This window comes from Rhinatrema bivittatum, chromosome 1, assembly GCF_901001135.1.
Source record: "Rhinatrema bivittatum chromosome 1, aRhiBiv1.1, whole genome shotgun sequence".
Lineage (NCBI taxonomy): Eukaryota > Metazoa > Chordata > Amphibia > Gymnophiona > Rhinatrematidae > Rhinatrema > Rhinatrema bivittatum.
In genome coordinates, this window is record NC_042615.1 from 688,280,031 (window position 1) to 688,303,875 (window position 23,845).

Consider the following 23,845-nt stretch of genomic DNA (forward strand, 5'->3'; position numbering starts at 1 on the left):
GGCCTGCTACTTTCCTAGCACTGACTGCTTCCTGTAGCTTACCCTCTCATCAGATGTTGGTCTGCAGGAGGACTGTGTGAGGGAATATATAGGATACTCCCTCTGAACACCTTAAAGGGCCAGCCAAATCTATCTGGCCTGGTGCTCCTTAAGAACCAGTCCCATGAGGGATTCTGGGTGAAGGGCGGCTCCTTGAAGAGAGAGGAAAAAACCAGGGCCCAGAAGCTGCTAGAGAGAGAAGCCTGGGATGTGAAAAGGCATTGTCAGACACAAGGAGAGAGTGCCTCAGAGCTCTAACCCTCGGACAGGGCAACCCTAAACAGAGTACAGGGATTGCCTGCTGGCAAAGCAGACTGCTTGTGGGGCAAGCTAGAGGGAGAGCAGAGTGGTTCTGCTGAAAGCCATAAACCTGAAGACAGGGCTATCCTAAACTGCTAAAATGAGCAGACTGTGTATGTTTTGTGGCTGTGCTGTTGAAAAAAGCATACTATCTGAACTTTCTGTTACTGTCTACAATAAAGCACTCTGGTTGAGAGGAGGACTGTGTCCAGTTGCTTCTGTTTCTGGCTTGTGTCCAGAGCCAGGTTGTGGTCTCTGTCACAGACTGCTATAGAGAATACTACTTTGCTTCGAAGGTCTGGGTTGTATGTCCTCCTAATGGAGGGGACGTTGTCTATTGTAACAGCCGATAAATATGTTAAATGTCTCCTATATAACAAAAAGTCACAAATAGAGAGATCACATTTAAATCAATGTGTAACCGTTTATTGAATTCACAACAAACTTCCTAACTAGACAGAATAAAACCTAAACTAACACATTCACTCCATACTCACATCCATTTAAAAATACATATATATTGCACAAATAAGTTTAATTAAATATGTCTACAAAATCAATTTCAAATATGTAAACTTTTCATTAAATTAACAAATATTTTTTATCTTCATTGTACATGTCCTCTTTATCCTTCCTTGTCCTTCGCCTGTAACCTAGGCTTCCTCAGGGACTACTAGTCATGATTAATGATAATTTCAAAAATTCTTTATCTATAAGATCCCATATATCATGATCTTTCGCATCATCCGAGGCTTATACCAATATTCAATTGCTCATAACGATATATTGGGAACCACAAGGAGGTCCATGTCAACAATGCACACAATTCCAACAAGCTAACCGGTGACCCTCATATTAATCCAGCGTTAATCAATAAACCTCCAGACTCTCAAAAATATTTTAAACGGGGGTAAAGAACTTTTTAACTGTTCTCCTCAGTCAACCGGATCTTCACATGTTGTGCTCACCAATTCACGTAATCCAACGCAACGGGATCTTATAGATAAAGAATTTTTGAAATTATCATTAATCATGACTAGTAGTCCCTGAGGAAGCCTAGGTTACAGGCGAAGGACAAGGAAGGATAAAGAGGACATGTACAATGAAGATAAAAAATATTTGTTAATTTAATGAAAAGTTTACATATTTGAAATTGATTTTGTAGACATATTTAATTAAACTTATTTGTGCAATATATATGTATTTTTAAATGGATATGAGTATGGAGTGAATGTGTTAGTTTAGGTTTTATTCTGTCTAGTTAGGAAGTTTGTTGTGAATTCAATAAACGGTTACACATTGATTTAAATGTGATCTCTCTATTTGTGACTTATTGTTAATGTAAATTAGAGAGTGTTAGGAATTTAAGTACCCTCTGTGATATTTATCCTATATAACAAAGGCAAACATTTTATAAATTCATGCCTTTGTAGTTGCATGTTAGTGGATTGTCATTTTAAGGCTTACTGAGGTTGTCTTTAAGGGGTAACTTAATACATTGTGTAGTCCAGATATCATATCTACTAGCCACATTAATCCTAGAAAAATCTGGGCCTTATTAGGTTGCGAGCTTCCAAGACCACCTGAGCCTCATCTTCAGATCAAGTCTTAAAATCTTTAGAAGTATTATTAACTAATAATAAAAATGATAGTTTTATCTATTTTTAGTGAATTTAATTGCTGATGAAAAATTAATAGAAAATCTGTATAATTTTGAGCTATTTTATAAAGTTCTGGCATTATGCAGTTACTAAAATTGCTTACTATTTTACATTAGACTTGAATTCCTAACAATTGGCGCTACTGCTCACAAGGTTTGACCTTGTGCTAATTCAACTTGTTTGCATGGGAGTTTGTCAACCCAGACCCTAGGTCAGGGTACCTGGGGCTTACTAGAAGGAAGTAGTCTTGGGCTTCAAGGGAGTGAATGCCTATGAGGTTCCAGAGTCAAGAGGAGGTGAGGTTAAGTCCATATGCCTTGCTTAACCTGAGAGTGTCCTTGGAGACGTGTGTTCCAGAAATGATAAGTCCTTGGGAGGAGTTTACAAGAAGTACCCGGTTGAGGAAGGGTCCTGTTAGAGTTCTTCTCTGAAAGAAAAGACAGCCAGAAGCTCACCAGTACTGGAGCAGTGTCACAGGAAAAGATAGGAGAGCTACCTTACATACAGGCCGATACAGTAAAATCGTGGGAGAGCGAGCGAGCGCCCGCTCTCCCGGCGCGCGCACAGGCCACTCTCCTGTGCGCGCGATACAGTATTTTAATTTATTTAAATTAGGCCCAGCTGTAAAAAGAGGCGCTAGGGACACTACCGCGTCCCTAGCGCCTCTTTTTTGACGGAAGCAGCGGCTGTCAGCGGGTTTGACAGCCGACATTCAATTTTGCCGGTGTCGGTTCTCGAGCCCACTGACAGCCACAGGTTCGGAAACCGGACGCCGGCAAAACTGAGCGTCCAGTTTTCAGCCCACCAGCCGCGGGCCCATTTAAAAAAATTTTTTGTATTATTTTTTATTTTTTTAAACTTTCGGGACCTCCTACTTAATATCGCCATGATATTAAGTTGGATGGTGCACAGAAAAGCAGTTTTTACCTTTGGGTAGGCGCTAATTTCTGAAAGTAAAATGTGCGGCTTGGCATAATTAATTAAGATTACCGTATTTTTCGCTCCATAAGACGCACTTTTTTTCCCCCAAAGGTGGGGGGAAAATGTATGTGCGTCTTATGGAGCGAATATAAAAAAAAAACCAAACAAAAATCTAACAACCCCCCCCCCCCGACTCCCCCAAGACCTGCCGACTTAATTTCCTACAACCCCCCCCCCAAGACCTGACAAATTAATTTCCTGCAACCCCCCACCCTCCTGACCCCCCCAAGACCTGCCAAACGTCCCTGGTGGTCCAGCGGGGGTCCGGGAATGATCTCCTGGGTGTGGGCCGTCGGCTGCCAGTAAACAAAATGGCGCCGACGGCTCTATGCCCTCACTATGTCACTGAGACCGACCGCTGCTATTGGTCGGTCTCAGTGACATAGTGAGGGCATAGGGCCGTCGGCGCCATTTTGTTTACTGGCAGCCGACGGCCCTATGCCCACACTATGTCACTGAGACCGACCGCTGCTATTGGTCGGTCTCAGTGACATAGTGAGGGCATAGGGCCGTCGGCTGCCAGTAAACAAAATGGCGCCGACGGCCCTATGCCCTCACTATGTCACTGAGACCGACCAATAGCAGCGGTCGGTCTCAGTGACATAGTGAGGGCATAGGGCCGTCGGCGCCATTTTGTTTACTGGCAGCCGACGGCTCACGCCCAGGAGATCGTTCCCGGACCGCTCCTGGACCCCCGCTGGACCACCAGGGACGTTTGGCAGGTCTTGGGGGGGTCAGGAGGGTGGGGGGTTGCAGGAAATTAATTCGGCAGGTCTTGGGGGGTCAGGGGGGTGGAGGTTGTTAATTTAAAGGGTTGGGATGGGGGGGGGGGGTTTTGGGGGTTCCCACAGAAAGAAAAGTTTTCTGATCTGGGGAGTGGACCGAAATGGCCCTCCCCAGACCCGAAAACAAAATGGGGAGAAAAAAAAAACTATGCACTCCCCTAATTTGCTCCATAAGATGCCCAGACGCAGAGCCGGTTTAGCACAATTTTTTTTTTTTTAAATTTTCCCCCTCTGAATCCTAGGTGCGTCTTATGGTCAGGTGCGTCTTATGGAGCGAAAAATACGGTAATTTAATCTTTAGTTTGATGTATGTGCCTTCTAACATGTAGCCACTGGGCTCCCTTGTATTTCTTGACTGGGGTGGTGGCTGAATTGCAAAGGACAAAAAAGGACAAAAGAAAATAAGACTGCACCTGTGCCAGTAAGATCGCTTTTACACATTATAAAAGGAAGGTAACTGAGACACAAACAGCTACATTTTAAATCCCTTGAGCGCGGGGAAAACGGGGGTTACGCACGCGGCCGGGTCTTGCATGCACCGCGTGCATCTTCAAAGGGGCCCAGCCACGCGCGTAACTCCTGTTACGCACAGAAAAGGGGCGGTCCAGGGGGTGGAGAGGGGCAATCTGGGGGCAGGGAGGGGCGGTCCAGGAAGCGGATAGTACAGCGGACATTTGCCGCTGTACTGGGGAAAGGAATCCTGGCGCACACAAGTTGCTACTGCTCCATTGGAGCAGTAAGCAACGAAATAAGAAAAAAAAAGGTAGGAAATAGGGTTTAGGTGTGGGGAGGGAAGGGAAGGGAAGGGGAAGGGAGGTTAGAGTAGGGGATAGGGAAGTTCCCTCCCAATCTGCTCCTTAATTGGAGCGGACTGGGAGGGAACTGGGGAAGGCCGCAATGCATCGCCGTATGAAACTTGCACAAATCTACCCCCTTTGCGTGTGTCACTCGCAGATTATAAAATCTGGTATTGTGCCGTGCGCATGTTATAAAATCGGCGTGTCCATGCGCACAAGGACGCGCGTGCACACGTACTAACATTTACCCTAAAGTGAACAGATGCACAAGACCCTGAACCAATCCAATTCTCCAGTTCTGAGTCCTCGAGGACTGCAAAAGAGAGATACTGCATTCCTCTTCTCAACGAGATCTCTAGAGCTGCCATACCTGATTTAAAGGGACCATTCAGGGGACTGGGGCTCACCTGATTGCTTGCAGAGCAATCACAAAGACATATCCTGATTAATACTTTTTTCTGCTTTGTTTTGTTTCTCTCTTTTTCTTTAGTTGGTCATTTTTAAGTGGTTCTATATAATCACAGTATGCTTATTAGAATATTACCTTTACATATATTGCATTTTATTATAACCATTGTTTTTACCAGAAAACATATACACACACACACACACACACACACACACACAAACACAGTAATATATAGATAGACAGATAGATAGTAATATGTGTGTGTGTGTGTGTGTGTGTGTGTGTGTATGTGGTGTGCGTGTGTTATTTCCACCTCCCCATCCCACCTTTCACCTCCCCATCCCACCTACCCCCCACCCCCCGGGGGAAGGAGTTACAGGGGAAGGAAGCCCAAGGAGAAGAAGAGTTGTAGAAGCGGTGGGGGCACCCTCCTCCCTGTTATTCATCCTATGTGGGTACTTGAGCCCAGGGACTTCCCTAGAGTTGTCCATACAAAATAGCAAGTGCAGAAGAGAGAAAAACAAAGAAGGGTGAGGCTATCATGGTCCACCACAGCATTTAGGATTTGATTAGTGCAATTTCTGGTTGATTAATGCAATTTGCACAATAGACTAGTAGAATGTCACATAATCAAACCACCTCAGGCAAAACTGTCAACCTGTGGGGAAAACATCACTCTTATAGCAAAGTAAGGTACAGGATGTTTTACCAACTATCCTACCAGTGGTGTAGCCAGAACTCATTTTTCGGGTGGGCCCTAGGTTAACATGGGTGAGCAGTAGGCATATAAGTCTGAACCTTACTAGTTGAACTCTCATCAATAATGCCTTAACATGTACCCTACAATGGATTTCTGAATAGTCCGCAACAGCCATTATGTAACATGAGTGAAACTTAAAATATTTTAACTCAGTGGAACGTAGTGCAAGCATCTTCCTGGTAGTGAAGATGGTGGGACCGGAGGTCCATGGTGCAGGATACTTAGACTGGTAGGCCCTCGAGGAGCAAGTACCTGATAGTCTGGAGATCCTGAAATAAAATAAGAGAGATAGACCCCCGAAGAGGGGTTGTCTAATTAGTAGAGGCCCCGAAGGGTGGATGGAAGCGAGAGACCCCGAGGAGCGGGTGCCTAGAGCTTTTAAACGGAGCGAGGCCCTGGAGTGTAGAGCAGCATCTAAACGTGCAGCTTAGAGCGGTCAGAGTAGCTAAACTGGAGTCTTTGCTAACTCAAAGGTGGAAGCGTAGCGGAAGCTTTAAATACCCGGAGGTACAGACGTCATGCGGTGGGAACGCCCCCGAGGTTCCCGCCATGACGCGTATTTGAGCATAGGAGATGTGCACGCGTGCGCCCTAGGAGGCCACAGGAATGAGCATGGCGGACATGGACGCCCATGCTGAGCTGGAGATGCCGAGGCCCTCAGCACTTGGCACCAGAAGCACCATCTTGCCCAAGGAGGAGGAAAAGGGAAGAAAAGAGGTAAGGCAGCCATCTGCGACCGACGGACACAACAAAAACTTTCCATCTTTGTGAAGTAACACAAACTTCTGCAAATAAAAAGACACCTAGAACCTTGCTATACCATTCGATCACAGAATTAACTCTCAGGATTCAAATAATAGCAAACTTATCTATGAAAAGGCAGCAAAGCAAATATTACACCAGGCTCTAGAACATTAATACACCACCTAATAGGCAAACAGAACAACCTAGACTGCTACAAATCCCTACAGAGAAACTACATGCTAGGAAAAATACTGCACCTCAGTCACACACAGCCAGAACACAGACCCCCATTACCTAATACAGAAATTAGTAACTACAAATTGGAAACAGAAACGTGCAGAGAAAACCAAATCAGAAAACCCAAGAAACCAGACCCTGAACAGTGGAACTGCAAAGAAACGAGTGGGGTGATCAAATTTGCAGATGACACAAAATTATGCAAAGTAGTTAAATCTCAAGCGGATTGTGATGATTTGCAGGAGGATCACCTAATCCATCTGCACCTTATGAAGACCTTCCTGGCTCTTCAACCTGATGCCCCCCATTTCACTCAGAGCCCTCACCCAAACATTTTTTCACTTTTAAGATATTAAGATCACTTACTCCAGATATTGAGCAGGAGTAAATATATGCAATTAAGGTGCCAAATTTGCATGAATAAATTGCTTATAAAATAGCATCTTCCAGATTATAGGGTACAATATCCCAAGGTTGAGCTAGGGCAAGGATGAGTCATTGCTGCTCTAAAACCGAACCCATCTTTGATACTACAGGGAAGTGGAACTGTTTGTGAAGTTCAGACTACAACATATCACACTGATGGCCTTACGGAGAGAATCATTTACTTGCTGATCCATGCCAAAGACATTATGGGGCAGATTTTTAAAAAGTACACGAGCGCACCCGGCGCAAACAAGAGTACGCCGGATTTTAATATCCGGGGTCGGCATGCGCAAGGCTGCACAAAATCAGCAGCCTGCGCGCGCCGAGCCGCACAGCCTGCCTCCATTCCGTCCGAGGCCACTCCGAAATCGGAGCGGCCTCGGAGGGAACTTTCTTTCCAGCGCCCTCCACCTTCCCTTTCCTTCCCCTAACTAACCCGCCCCCCGGCCCTAACTAATTCCCCCCCCCCCCTACCTTTATTGCAAAAGTTACTCCTGCCCAAGGCAGGCGTAACTTGCGCGCGCCGAGCCGGCTGCCGGCGCACAATGTTCCGGTCCGGGGGCTGTTCCGGAGGCCGCATCCACGCTCCCGGAATGCCCCTGGGCCGGAACCACGGCCGCGGCCCCACCCCCGGAACACCCCCGATGACGCGCCAGCCGTGACACGCCCCCCCCAGGAAAGCCCCGGGACATGTGCACGTCCCAGGGCTTTGCGCGTGCTGGCAGCCTATGCAACATAGGCTCGGCATGCGCAGAGAGAGCTATGGTGCTCTGGTGTGGCAAGATGTGCTGGTTGGAGGCAGGATCAACCAGCACAAAGACATCACCATACAGGATAGGATGTCCCTAAGGGCATTCATGGATGCAGGGAACCCCAGCAGGCACAGGCACTAACTGAGGAATTACATAGCAGAAGAAAGAGTCCTTCAACTATTCTTGGAGTGCCCTTTTACACAGGACTTATTCAAGACCCTGGACACCAAATTAAGAGACTGCATCCCTAAGGAATACATAACCTGCTTCCAGTCAATACAGCATGAATTGTTTCCAAAGACACAATCATGGGATGCCATCCAAGATGCTTGCAGTTTCCTATGCTGCATCAAGAAAGTCCTGTTTTTCCATCAACAACCACTTCAAAATTTCAGAAGACAGTGTTCATCCACGCCTGCCACAAGCTGATTCACAGCTTGCTCCATAATTACACTATCACTGACATTCAATGAAGGTTGTTTAAATTTGCAAAATGAAAATGTTTCATACAATCTGCTTTGCAAATCAGTTATGTAATGTGACATTTTGCAATTGCAAATTAACCAATGTAATGTTGTACCATTATTTATATTTTTTTGTAAATAAACTATATTTTGAATAAAAAATGGTATACCACATCTTATTAAACCAGTGGTTCACAAACCTGTTCTCAGGGATCCCTCAGCCAGTCAGATTTTTAGGATATCTGTAATGAATAATCATGAGACCCTTTGTTATCTCTATTTAGCTTTCTCTCCGTCTCCTCCTTTCCCTCTCCCCACACACAATCCTCACTTTGAATTGTACCTCAATATTTTATTTCAACCATCACTGCAATTGTAAAGGGTTCTGGTGTGCTACTGTAGGAAAGAGCATGATAAAATTGGTTTTATACTGTAATGTATTAAATCAAAGATGGATGCCATGGAATAACATGGTTGGCATATTTTCTATATCTGTATGGGAGATGAGAATAGTGCATATCACTTAATACACTGCTTCTTTCTGAGGGCCATCAATCTCTGTCTAGTTTCTGTGAACATCCAACCCTGTAGTTCCCAGTTTGATTTATGATCCTGTCAATGTACAGTTCATTGCAGCAAAAAAAAAAAAAAAAATGCTTCCTTCATACTGAAAAGAAAGTTTGTTTTTTAACAAAATGCTAAAGAAATGATCATGCGTTCAAGTCGAGAACTGCTTCATGCAGAGATCAATGCTCTTTAAGACTCTATTATAATGCAGAATTACTGTATGCATCCTACTGAAAGATAACATTAAAACAAAGGAGGGTAGAATATATGGGGATACTTGGCAACAAGACAGCAGTAATTCACTAATTGGCTTTTTTTTTTTAGAATTTGTAAGGTTTATTCATGGGATTTTATATTTGATTTAGATTCTGGCTTTCAGACCCTTCAAAGCAGATTATATTCAAATACTACAATATCTATCAGAAATTATGTATTTATTTCTTTATATATTTACTTTGATTTGATTTACTGCTTTATCAGAAGCAAAACAGGCCGATGCAATAAAGCGCATGTAAAAAAACATGCGTCCAAACTAGGCACTCATTTTTTAGAGCGTGCGCATTCATCTCTCTTGGACGCTCAATGCAATTGGCAAATGAGCCGCCATGCTAAAAAGGACATGCTAGGGAAAAATTGTGCATCTCTAGCGCAGCCATGGCATCGGGCGCCCAGGAGATGTGGCTGTGCGCAGGTTAGGAAAAAAGGCGCTCAATTTTACAAGCGTCCATTTTCCTTATCTGACTTCTGTCAAGACCTTTTTCTCCTTTTTGCTGCTTTCTATGGTTCTTCTGACAATATCGTAACAATATTAAGTTGGAGGAACCACAGAAAAGCAGTATTTTCTGCTTTACTGTGCAGGTTTTGGGACACCTCAAGACAATGCCAGCTCCCAGGATGGCACTCATTTTTGAGGGTTAAAATATGTGCGTAAGGTGCATGGTTATTTTTTAAATTGGGGATACTAGTTAATAGTATTTATTTATTTATTTATTTATTTACATCCTTTTACTATACCAACGTTCAAGACGAAGATTCTTATCACACCGGTTTACATCGAACCAAACCATGGGAAAGTTACATATAACAAGTTAGCATCGAACCAAATCTAGGAAAAATTGCATTTACAAATTGTATATAAATGTATAGAAAGGATAGAAATAGAGTGACATAACAAGGGTAATCCCAGTAAATACATTAACCTGGTATGAGGATATAAGTAACTTCAAACTTAGAAACTTAGCTCCGCACTTAACTCCGATCTAACGGTGGGAGAGTATCATCAACATCAACATGGCATTTACATGTGATGAGCACTATTAGCTACACACTGGTTTGGATGCACGTTTTGGACACGCTGATCCCCTTAGTGTATCAGGGGTTATGGACACTCAACCAAAACATGCGTCCAATCACAGATTAATCTGTGTGCTAGCCTGAGCGCACGATATTGCATCTTCCTAAAAGCGTTTACAATAAAATAACTTTAGAATCAACAACTCAGATCCATCTCCCCAAGCCCACCCATCCAGACACAGCTCACCTATTCTACCCTCAACAAACCTACCCTATCAACACTCCCCATCAGCCTCTAAACCCATACAAATTCTAACATAAAATTGAGCATATCAAGATCATCCTTACAAATAGGAGCCCCTAATTATTCATCCAACTAGAAAAGCTTGATTAATTAGCCATAAAGCCTTGTTGTGACCTCAAACTAAAGAGTAAGTCCTGTGATTCTGGCATGCTGATGGACTCATTGATTAAGGACCGAATTGTCCTGGGGATAAGAAATAAGGAGGTAATTTTCAAAAGGAGTTACGCGCGTAAATGTAACTACTGTTGTAGAAATTTTCAAAAGCCATTTACTTGAGTAAAGTGCACGTAACATGGGTAAATCAAATGGACAATTGAATGGCATATATTGTAGCAATTTACATGCTTTTTAAAATCAGGCCTTCAGAGTGCAAGAGTGCCTTCGTAGAAAAGTCATTGGTGTAGCAGTTAACATATGCCAAGCTTCAGGAGTCATTTACCCTCAGATTAAAGTAATGGGTAACAGCAGTGGAAGTGCCTCATGTTCTGCTAAAAACCAGAGACAAAGGGCTGAGCACACAGAGATGGCAAACAGGGCCCAGACACATACATAATCAGATTCTCAGAAAGGAAGCAATGGTAAACAGAAAGTTCAAAGCCAGTGCAAGGTGTGTCTAAGCAATGTAGTTGTTGTGACATCAAACAACGACCAGCTTTTGGACAAAAATGCCACAAATGTGGAAAGCATAACCACATGGCTAAGATGTGCAAAACAGCAAACGCAGTTTATTATGTTTGCAATGAAGAGCCTGATGAATCAGAGGAAGAAGTGCATGGCTGGCCACCACATCGCAGACAGGATTGAACAATACCTACCAATGTGACACCCATTAATTACAAGATTGATACTGGTGCTCAAGTCAACTTAATAGCAGAAAGTGGCTAAGGCCCAGATTTATCATTTTGCTATAAGTTTTGTGAAAATAGCATCTGTGATAAAAAAAAAAAAGGGGTGTGTGTGGTTAGGCTAATTTTTCAGGTACAACATCACACAGGTATTTTATATCACACCTGCAATATTATCATAGACAGGTATTATTACGATTTCAGGAGAGAGGGAGAGGGAAAAGGAGAGAGAAAGAGAGACTCTTTAATAAGGTTCTCATATAAGTAAACAATACCACTGTAAGAGGGGCAACTGGTAACTCAGGGTGAGGTTTTGCTGGTATGCTAAATTTTGTGGGGTAGTTTTACATGTGCAATCAGAAGTACAAACAACACAGTAGACATCATTCAGAATGCCCCCTATTACAGTAGTATAAAAAGTTGACTAATATGTGTGCCTCTCTCTCTTTCTCTTGTTCTGAAACGGGATTTGCAATAAATCCCATTTTGGCATAACGCACAGCTATCGCAGGCATGACACTGGGAAAAAAGGTGTAGTTAAATCCCACGACAGCATGTGTTATGTTTTCACATGCAGTGTTAAGCACTCTTATTTTCATTTACTCTGCCCAAACTCTCCCACTTGACTAAAGTTTTCAAATTTGCATGTGATAAATAATGACGCATTATTTAATATTTATCACATGTATTTTGGCATTATCGTGGGGGTTAGGGCCCTAACGCCCGCGATAAGGCCCTGACGCGATTTGATAAATGACCCCCTAAGACTGGAGCCAAACCAGGGCTGTCTCCAGCAAACATGTGTCTGAAGTCCCATACAGAAGACTCCAAAGCCACCCTAGGCAGCTATGATCTAACCCTGAAATCAAAAGACAAGTTTCATTTCATAAATGCCCTTTGCAGAACCATGGAAAAGACAACATCCTCAAACACAAAGCTAAACAAAATCAAATGTTGTTTCAACATATACGAGATTCAATACTCAGGAAAAATATTAACAAAAGATGGCATTAAGTCTGTCCAAGCTAATGTAAAAGTAATTCTATAGATGACAAAGTAAACTGCCAGAAAGACATACAGAGAATTATGGTAACAATTAATTATCTCCAGATTCATTCCCAACCTACTGACTCATTCCAACAATCAGAAAGTATTACTTTACAAAGATGCAGCCTGGCAGTGGACTATAACCCAAGAAAACAACTTGAACTATAACATGAATATGTTCAGCACCAATCTTGCAGGGGATCCAAACTAAATTGTCAACATATGCTTCAAAAAATGGCCTTGATGTGATTTTTACTCCAGGAACATGAAGGGTCATGGTCACTAGTTAAGTAAGCTCTATGTGCCCCCGACTTCAATGAAAAATGTACACCCAGATGGAGACAAAGACACTAGCACTGTTGTATGGATGAAACAGTTTCTTTTCTATCTGTGTGGCCACAAATTCTTGGATGAAACAGATCAAAAAATAACTATTGTAGAGGGGCTTAATCAACACACTTCCCAGAATTCAATATCTACTTTGAGCCCTTCAAATATATGACTTTGACTTAAACATTAAATCAGGCAAAGACTTGGTCCTGATGGATGCTCTGTCTCGAGCATACCTCACAGATGAAAAGCTGTGTTTCGTGGAGGACAGTGATCCAGCAATAATGTGTCCAATACTGAGCAAAGCCAGATAGTGGATCATTTAATGTGGCAGCAGCTTGCAGCAGTGACCAACACAAATGAGGTTGAACATGATTTGTGAAGTTATTCAAGGCTGTGCTCCAAACAGTGCCTTAATGAAAGGGTTTTTCCACTCTTGTCGGAACTCTCAGAATCCCAATGAGTGCTTCTGCAAGGACACCACATTGTTATACCTCATTCACTACAATCCACAATGCTAGCCCATTTACATTAAGGTCACACTAGTATCGAGAACTCTAAATGACAAGCTAGAGATACTTCCATAGTAGTCCACCATGAACACAGACATTGAAAATTGGTTAGTTAAGTGGAAGGTTTGCCAGATATATCATCCCAGCCTACCAGCTGAACCTTTCAGAGATGAGGGATTTTCCCTAGCTCTGTGGGAAAAGGTAGGCATTGATTTGTTTACAATACAAGATTAGGACTATGTTGTACTGTTTGACTATTTCTCAAATTACCCAGAAGTTGTTCGGGTAGAGGACTTGTTAGCCCAAACTACACATCAAAATTAGAAATGTGCTTTAATAATTTAGACACTAGAGGACATGCCCCGCTGAATATCCCCGATTAACGTAATCTGGCTAACTTTGAAGATAACTGGATATTCTTTTGACACTTCTGACATTACTATGCAGCGTAGCTCCCAGAAGCACTATGGGGGAAGCCTGCGCTTCCATTGTAGCTGCTTAGCGACCAGGGCCCAGGACGTAGTAGGAAACTACCCAGATCCAGGCTGAAGATAAACAAATTTAAGGTACAGGGAGGGTGGAAGGGAAAGGGGTGCAAGGATGAAGGAGAGTAGACCCTGGAGATAGATTTGCAATAAAAAAAAAGATGGGACCTAGGAGAGGGTGTGAGGGAAAGTGGGAGAGATCGAGACCAGCATCAACTGCCAGCCTTTATATTTTTTTAATAATGAGATGGCGGGCATTTTGGGGAGGAGCTGGTAGGCTCAGCCTAGTGGGGCTGAGCCTTTGGAGCTCAGGTGGGAGAAAGGAGGGGGACTGGTAAGGGCCTGTAGGCTGGTTAAGTCTAAAGTTATCCGGGAACACTTTCCCGGATAATTTTAGACTTACTCTCAGGCATGTCTAGAGTTAGTCAAATAATTTAGTCGGCTACCTCCAAATATCGGGGTAAGCCAGATAAGTAGTTTGACTAGAACAAACAGGCCCCGGAAACCCCCCTCCCCCCAACACGCCCTTTTCTTATTCAGCTAAACCTTATAAGGCGCTGCGGATGGAAGGGAGCACCAGGGGGCGCTCCAAGCACAGGATAAGAGATGTGTGCCACTGTAGCAAGACGGTCCAAGTCTGGGAACTGGAAACTGAGAGCCTCTACCGAACCTGCACGTCCAGGTGAGATCATCAACGCAGTGATGGTCTCTTGAACAGTCATCCGACCGATCCAAGCCCTTTCAGATTGCCGCTAGGTAACAGCAAGGGCGGCAGGCCGGACAGAGGACAAGGGTGGACGGAGACATCTAACACTGGACAACTCAGACATTGAGGTGGATGAAGACTCAGGCTTGGAGGTAGACGAAGACTCAGGCTTGAAGGAAGACAAAGACTCAGGCTTGGAGGTAGACGTGGACGAAGGTCAGACGTGGATGAAGATCAGACTGGACGAAGAACAGGTTCAGATTCAGACAAGAAGGGACAAGCTAACACCAGGATAATACTCAGGATGGAGAAGACTCCGGATAGAGCACTAACACCCACAGCCAGGAAGGAGGCTGAGTGGCCAGAAAGGCCCACAGGCTATCCACTGGAGCATTGCCCGCCGGGGGCTAGGCATAGCCGGAGTCCAGAGCATCGGAGGACTATATACAAGATGGCCTCCAGGCGGAAATCCAGGACATCAGGATGAACTCCTCGGACACTCAATGAAGGGCAGCTGGGACGGACGAAGCAAACTTCCAGAAGACTCCAGACCTAGGAGTTGAAGATGGAGAAGACCCATCAGTGCCCTACACACCCCAGCCGGGCTGGTTGCGGACCATGCCAGGATGGATCAAGTGAAGCCTTGGACATCTAGACAGGACGAACATAAGGATAGAGAAGACATCTAGACTGGAACAGACATCAGGAAAACATCTGGAACAAGGACAAAGACAGAGGAACAGAGTGCCTTAGAGAAGCTAGAAGATGAGGAGTCCTAAGGAGGACTTACTCTTTGCAAAGGCAAGGAAGGAATAATGGTGGAAGCCTTTCGTAGGCTGACGCAGGAACTCCCATGATGACATCAGCAGGTGGAGCCGGGGGGGGGGGGGGGGGTACTCCCTCACTGGCCCTTGAAATCCAGGAAGAAGGCGCGGCCCCACACCTAAGGAAGGCAGGAAAAGGAAGTCTGCAGGACCCTGGTCAGCGGCCCTGCAGACGCCAACGTCAAGGAGGAGCTGGAGCTGGGCCACGCAGGCCCTGACGATGGAAGCGGCATCCTGCCACTGACGAAAAGATCCGGGGGTGGCTCCTGCCACAAGAAGAAGATGTCAGCGGCCTCTGGGCCACGGTGCAGGCTGAAGTCCGCGGCTCCCTGCCACAGCGAAGGAAACAGGCACAGCTCGGGCAGCCATAGGAGAGGCAAGATGGCTGCCTCAAGACCGCGGAGGCTGGACCGGAGCGGCTCCATGCTGCAAGGAGGATCCCCGGCGTGACTCCTGCCACACTGGTATGAAGACAACCTCCTGCTGCTGCAGGAAATCCCGACACGGCTCCTGCCGTGCCAGCAAGACGACGATGGGTGTCGGATAGCAACATCTTAGCCAGATAAAGACTTATCTGGCTAACTTTTAGCTGGATAAGCAAGGGAAATATTCAAAACTAGCCATTTAGATGGATTACTTGTGAATTATCCTTCTAAATGGCTTTGAATATTGACCAAAACAATAACAAAAGAGTGGTATACTGTCTCAACAAGGTTGAATTGCCAAAAGAAAGATAGACAGATATTAATAAAGTAGAGAGAAGAGGCACGAGTGAATCCCTTACAAATATTAAGGAAAAGTGTTAGCAAGCCAGACGTTATGGTACTACACACTGTCTATCTTGGTGACACCTCTCCTTAATTATCTCTTTGGGGCTTTTTATTTACAATTAAAAAAAGACATACAAAAAAAGTTTGTAGTGGCTTTTTACCACTTCTCTAAGGGGAATGACAGATAAGACCTGGTGTTGGGTTTGCTTACCATCATACACCATATGTCTTGCTGACACCTTTCCTTAATACCACTTAGAGATTCACTATTACCTCTTCTCTCTACTTAATTAATATCTGTTTCTTGCTTTTGGCATTTGAATATTGACCTGCATATCTCTAACATAGATAAACTGCATGCAGTGCTGAATCACCAAATGTCATCTGAGTTATCTTCCTCTGTTAATCCTGTATTGACGCTTTGGAAAAAATGTGATCCTGTTACTAAGAAATAAATCCTCAGTATATAATCCTCAATGAAAAACTCATCATTCAATCTTGAACCAGCTCCTAGTTGGCTGGTGAAAATAGCACTGGATGATTTTTTTGACTGACATTGTTAATACCTTGCTTCACGAAGGTCAGCTTTAAAAGAGCAATTGTACACCCAATGCTGAAAAAAAGGCACATTTGGATGCTAGGGACCAGAGCCGCAACCAGGGATTTTGGCACCTATAGAAAAAGTGTGCCCTCACCATGAATTGGGAAACTGTTAATTTTTTTTAATTGAAAGCACAATACTATTATTACTCATAATCTACTGTATAAGTAGACACAAGTATGATCTTGGCCCCTACAGTGTGACCCTTATATCTGTATGGGTGTTACTCGTAACCTCTACCCAACTGATTAATAATCACTACCCTCCAGCACTTCACCTTGACCACCTACCACTTAATCCTGATTATCCTCCCCTCCTCACCTTCACCTTCTATCCACACCGCCATCCAATCCCTCATTTTCAATCCTTCCCCCTCCTCTTCCATCCCACTCATTCTATCCCCTCCTCTCTCTCTCTTTTTCATCCTTCCAACTCAACTTCCATTCAACTTTCCACTCCCTCACTTTTCAATGCCCTCCCCTTCCATCCTGCCTCTCCTCTCTCTCCTTCCAAACCCCTCACTTTACATTCTTCTCCTTCTCTCCCTCACCTTTCAGCTCATCTTCTATTCTTCCCCTCAACCTCCTTTCAACCTCATAAGAACATTAGAACATAAAATATGCCATACTGGTTCAGACCCAAGAGTCCATCAAGCCCAGTATCCTGTTTCCAGCAGTGGCCAATCCAAGTCACAAGTACCTGGCAAATACCTCCCTCACCTTCCATCCATACCCTCCTCTCCCTCCCTCCAACCCCATATCCTTCCATCCTTTTCTCTCCTCTTTCTCCCCTTCTATCCATCTACTGTCTCCTTTACCCCCAGTTTGTCATACCAGTCCCCTCATTCTCATAGGTGCCAGATCTGTGAGTGCTTGAGCACCCCTAATATTGAACAAACCTCTTCACTGTGACCAGGGAAAAGTAATTGGTGTAGAGTTTAGCATCCTCAATAATTTTGAAAACTTGGCTCTTCAACATGGAGTCCTCTGGGATGAGACTTTTAGTCTTCTCATATGCACTTAAGGGATTGATTCATCCTAAACTTTATCACCCTCAGCCCAAGGCTTAGGGCAGCAGCCCAGAGCTGCTTGACACAGCTGCACAGTCAGCAGGGCTCTCTCTATAGGACTGGCTCAAATCACCATCAGTTCAAAAGGCAGGGAATTGGATGCTACACATACAATGCCATTGCCTTCAGGCTGCTTTCTGGTCACCAGAGCCAGGTGCAAGCTCTACCTGCTATGCTCTACCATTGTCCCTCTTCAGCCCTGGGGCAGCAAAAGACAGATTTTTTGCAGTAGCATTGAGAGGGAGCCCTGGTACCCGCTAGTGGATTGTGCCTATGGATTAGGCCATATTGGCCATAGGTTAGCTATGGATCTAGGGATTTTGCAAATTATTGTCCAATTTCTAATTCACCGTTTTTAGGTATAATTATTGAGTAATTTGTGCTGAAACAGCTAAATGACTTCTTAGATGAATACAAAGTCCTTGATGTCTACCAGTGCGGAGTCAGAAAAAAAATGATACAGAAACCTTATTGTTGCTGTTAATGATTATCTTCATTTAGATCCATAGACAGGAAATATGTTTTTATGGTATTTTTAGATATTTTCTCAGTTTTAAGCACTATTTCACACCCAATTGTGCTTAGGTTTTGAAGGACTTAGGCCTTGGTGTTCAAATTCTTGACTGGCTTGAGTCTTTCCTGGTAGGACAGTTAGGCAAGTTAGGCAAGTTAGATCAACTCTGTTTCAGTAAACTAGTAAATGATCACAGATAAAGACGAAATGGTCCATCTAGTCTGCCCAACAAGTTTTTTGGGGTAGTTTCAATTGCCTCTCCATGCAGGCTATCCCCAAGCCTTCTGTTAAGTGTAGTAGCAGCTGCTGCTCCAGCAGGCTACCCCCAGGTAGATATGTAAACTTTAGGTGTAATAAAAAAATTATCCCATTTCTTCATTTCCATTCCCTAGCCAGAAGGGATCCTCTGATTTGCCCCACACCTTTCTGAATTTCATTACTGTTCTTGCCTTCACCACTTCTTTCAGGAGGGCATTCCGTGCATCCACCACCTGTTCCATGAAGAAATATTTCCTGGAATTGTTCCTGAGTCTTCCAATGGAGTTTCATATCATGATCCCCAATTTTACAGCTTCCTTTCCATTGGAAAATAATGATTCAGCTGGACTGAACCAAATCACGGTGAACCTAGAAGATGTAGTAGGCCTGATTGACAAACTGAAGAGTAGTAAATCACCTGGACCGGATGGTATACACTCCAGAGTTCTGAAGGACCTCAATAATGAAATTTCAGACCTATTAGTAAAAATTTGTAACCTATCACTAAAATCATCCATTGTACCTGAAAACTGGAGAATAGCTAATATAACTCCAATATTTAAAAAGGGCTCCAGGGGCGATCCTGACTTTAGTGCCAGGAAAAATAGTGGAAAGTGTTCTAAACATCAAAATCACAGAACATATAGAAAGACATGGTTTAATGGAACAAAGTCAGCATGGCTTCACCCAAGGCAAGTCTTGCCTCACAATTCTGCTTCACTTTTTTGAAGGAGTTAATAAACATGTGGATAAAGGTGAACCAGTAGATGTAGTACTTGGATTTTCAGAAGGTGTTTGACAAAGTTCCTCATGAGAGGCTTCTAGGAAAAGTAAAAAGTCATGGGATAGGTGGTGACATCCTTTCATGGATTACAAACTGGCTAAAAGACAGGAAACAGAGAGTAGGATTAAATGGACAATTTTCTCAGTGGAGGGGAGTGGACAGTGGGACCCTTACTTTTCAATATATTTATAAATGATCTGGAAAGAAATACGACGAGTGAGGTAATCAAATTTGCAGATGATACAAAATTGTTCAGAGTAATTAAATCACAATCTGCTTGTGATAAATTGCAGGAAGACCTTTTGAGACTGGAAAATTGGGCATCCAAATGGCAGATGAAATTTAATGTGGATAAGTGCAAGGTGATGCATATAGGGAAAAATAACCCATGCTATAGTTACACAATGGGCCTGATTTTAAAAAGCATTTACTCGAGTAAAAACCAGGTTTACTGGAGTAAATTCACTTTACTTGAGTAAGTGGGTTTTTGAAAATTGCTACAATATATGCCATTGACTTGTCTATAGGATTTACTCACATAAGTGCACTTTACTTGAGTAAATGGCTTTTGAAAATTGCTACAATAGTAGCTACATTTACGCATGTAACTCCTTTTGAAAATTACCCCCAAAGTTAGGTTCCATATTAGGTGCTACCACTCAAGAAAGAGATCTAGGCGTCATAGTGGATAACACATTGAAATTGTTGGTTCATTGTGCTGCGGCAGTCAAAAAAGCAAACAATGTTGGGAATTATTAGAAAGGGAAATGTGAAGAAAATGGAAAATGTCATAATGCCTCTGTATCGCTCCATGGTGAGACCACACCTTGAATACTGTGTACAATTCTGGTCGCCGCATCTCAAAAAAGATATAATTGCAATGGAGAAGGTACGGAAAAGGGTGACCAAAATGATAAGGGGAATGGAACAGCTCCCCTATGAGGAAAGACTAAAGAGGTTAGGACTTTTCAGCTTGGAGAAGAGATGGCTGAGGAGGGATATGATAGAGGTGTTTAAAATCATGAGAGGTCTAGAACGGGTAGATGTGAATCGGTTATTTACTCTTTCGGATAATAGAAAGACTAGGGGCACTCCATGAATTTAGCATGTGGCACATTTAAAACTAATCGGAGAAAGTTCTTTTTCACTCAACGCACAATTAAACTCTGGAATTTGTTGCCAGAGTATGTGGTTAGTGCAGTTAGTATAACTGTGTTTAAAAAAGGATTGGATATGTTCTTGGAGGAGAAGTTCATTACCTGCTATTGAGTTGACTTAGAAAATAACCACTGCTATTACTAGCAACGGTAACATGGAATAGACTTAGTTTTTGGGACCTTGCCAGGTTCTTATGGCCTGGTTTGGCCACTGTTGGAAACAGGATGCTGGGCTTGATGAATCCTTGGTCTGACCCAGTATGGCATGTTCTTATGGTATTCAACATCTAATCTACATGGGTGACATCCAGTTGCTCTAATCTTGTTCCGATGCCACGTTACCCTCACTTATAGCCTATATGAAGTAATTATGAATTGGATGTCTGCAAATAATATAGTTTTGAATCTGAAGAAGACTGAACTCTTACAAGTCAGTCAGTCTCCAAATTCTATATCTGTTGATACAATCCAGATAGGGGTAGATTTTCTAAATTTGCGCGATCGTGTACTTTTGTTCGCGCACCAGGCACGTATCTTATAAAATCCAGCGTACAAAAGTACGCTGGATTTTATAAGATACACGCGTAGCAGAGCGTATCTTATAAAATCCGGGGTCGGCGCGCACAAGGGGGTGCACATTTGTGCAACCTGCACGTGCCGAGCCCAGCGCGCGCTGCCTGTTCCCTCCAAGGCCGCTCCGATTTCGGAGCGGCCTCGGAGGGAACTTTCCTTCGCCCTCCCCCCACCTTCCCCTCCCTTCCCCTACCTAACCCACCCCCCCGGCCCTATCTAAAACCTCCCCTTACCTTTGTTGGCAGATTTACGCCTGCTAAAAGCAGACGTACATCTGCGCGCGCCAGCAGGCTGCTGGCGCGCCATCACCCGACCCCGGGGCTGGTCCGGAGGCCTCGACCATGCACCCAGGCTGGCGCCACGCCCCTGGGCTTGCCCCCGAAATGCCGCGGCATGCCCCCGAAACACAGCGTCGTTTCAGGAACGCCCCCTCCCCGCCCCTTTGACAAAGCCCCGGGACTTACGCACGTCCCGGGGCTCTGCGCGCGCCGGCAGCCTATGCAAAATAGGCGTGCCGGCTCGCAAAGGCCCTGCGCGCGTAAATCCAGAAGGATTTACGCGCGCAGGGCTTTTAAAATCCGCCCCTCAGTGTGCAGCACATAAGAAAATCTCATTATGCTGAGCAGATCGGTTCTGCATTTAACCAATCAAGAGAGCTGTTTTATATAATGAGAAATTTATCAGAAGCCCCTAACACGGAGCTTCCCAAACTGTGGGTCAGGACCCCAAATGGGGTTCACAAAACCTTCAGTTGGGGTCACCTCATATGGAAACACTCTTCAGGTGCCAGCACCAGCAGCATTAGTAGAGGAAGTCAGAGTTGGGGCCTGTGAGCTAGCAGGCACTAAAAAGTCCTGTAGTGGCACTGCCCTTGCATGAATTTCTGTGGTAACAGGAAGCCCTGCATGAGAAGGGATAAAGGCCCATACTGACTTTTATTAGTAATGCTGCTGCCACTTGCAAATCATTACTGGGTTTGGAACCAGCCATAAGGCGAGGGGAGGGCTGAATGTGCTTGGGCCAGTGGAGATTATCACTGCCTCTCTATCCTCTCCCACCACTGAACCTACCCAAGAGAAATTTATTACCCCTATCAGCTGCCTGCCTGCTCTTCCCACCAGTTGTCATCCAGCTTTGGCCCAGAGCCCAAAGAAAAATGTTGCTTCTAAACCTGGTCATGGAACATTTTGAAGGAGGAGCTATTTGAAGGGAGGGATGTGAGGAAGAAGGGGTTTGGGGGTTGGATAAGGTGGAGATGGATTGGCTGTGGAGGCTGAGATGGGGGGGAATGACAGACAATCAGTTGGGGGATATAAGAAGGGTTTGGGGATGTGAGAATCAGCTGAGAGATGGAAAAATGGCTGAGGGTCACAAGAGGGGTTAGGCTTGGGAAGTGAGAGGAATGGCAGTTGGAAGAGGGATGAACACTATAGGGGATAAGGTCCTCTGGAATGGGTGAAGGTTGAGAGAGAAGATCGACTGGAAAGGATGAATGTTGAGTGAGGAATAAGCTGGAGTGCAAGGAGTGATTGTTGGAGGCGAACTGCACCCCTCCTAATTTGTTTTGGTCATCCTCTGTGGTCATACAAATTTTCAAGTCCAAAAATGGGATCACACTGGCTAAAAATTTGGGAAGATTTGCCTTATATTGTCCCTAGACAACTGCACTCTACTATGCAAAACTTAATTATGGTTCCTTCCTTTAAACTTTTTAGATTATAGGATATGAGAAATCAGGCATTGTCTATTGCAGGTCCAATGTTATGGAATTTGTTAGAAAAAAATTGGCATGAGGAAGCTGATTATATGACTTTTAGAAAGAAAATAAAATCAATGTTTTACCATCAGATTTATAGTTAGGATGCCGTCAGTCATGACATTTATAGTACTTTTTTTGCAGTTTATGAATGTCAAAAATGCTAGTTTTGTCAAATATGTATTATGTTTTATGAATATTGCTATGTAATCTGCACTGAAAAACAATGCTGGAAGATGTGAAATATAAGATTTTTAAACATATAAAAATTAATTTAGTTAATTAATTTCATTCCCTATTGTTTCAGAGGTCAAAAATCTTGGAGCTTTGATTAACACAAGCTCATATTAGATCAGTGGTTAAGACCTCCTTTAAACTGAGGATAATTTGAAAATTGAAACCATTACTGCCGAGAGTTACTTTCAGTCACTTGTACAGATGATGATATTGGCTCATGTAGATTACTATAATTTTCTTTATCTTCGTCTTCCATTTTATCTACTACATACGCTGTGACTTATTTGAAATGTGACCGCACACCTTATTTCTGACTGCCAGCGATGCAAGCTTATCACTCCCATCTCAAAGAACATACATTTGCTGGCTGTGCAATGGTGGATTAAGTATAAAATTGTAATGTTAGTATTTAAAGCCATCAGGAGGGATATGCCAGTCAGGTTTAAGCAAGCAATAAGACATTATGTTCCAACAAAGAGTGCTTCGCGGGGTTAACCAGGCCTTGATAGAACTTTCAGTGAAGACTGTCTTACCAAGATCCATTCAAATATTTTTCTTGTACTGGCATCAGGGCTTACTTTGTGAAGGGACAGCCTGGAACGTAGTTCCACCACTTCTTTTCAGATTTAAGAGGCAGAGCAGCATGGAGTGTTCTGCTCCAGCCCCTTCTTTCCAGGCAGCCTAGATAGAGGAAGGGAGTGGGTGAGCTTGGAGCAGGCAAAGCAGAGAACAGCCCTTCTGCTCCCTAATGCAACCCCTCCCCTCCTTTTCTGCACTTTGTCCACTGCAACAAGATGAAAATGTCAGAGCCAAAGGATCCAGATGTTGGAAACCTAGAGCCAAAGTGATATCACAAAG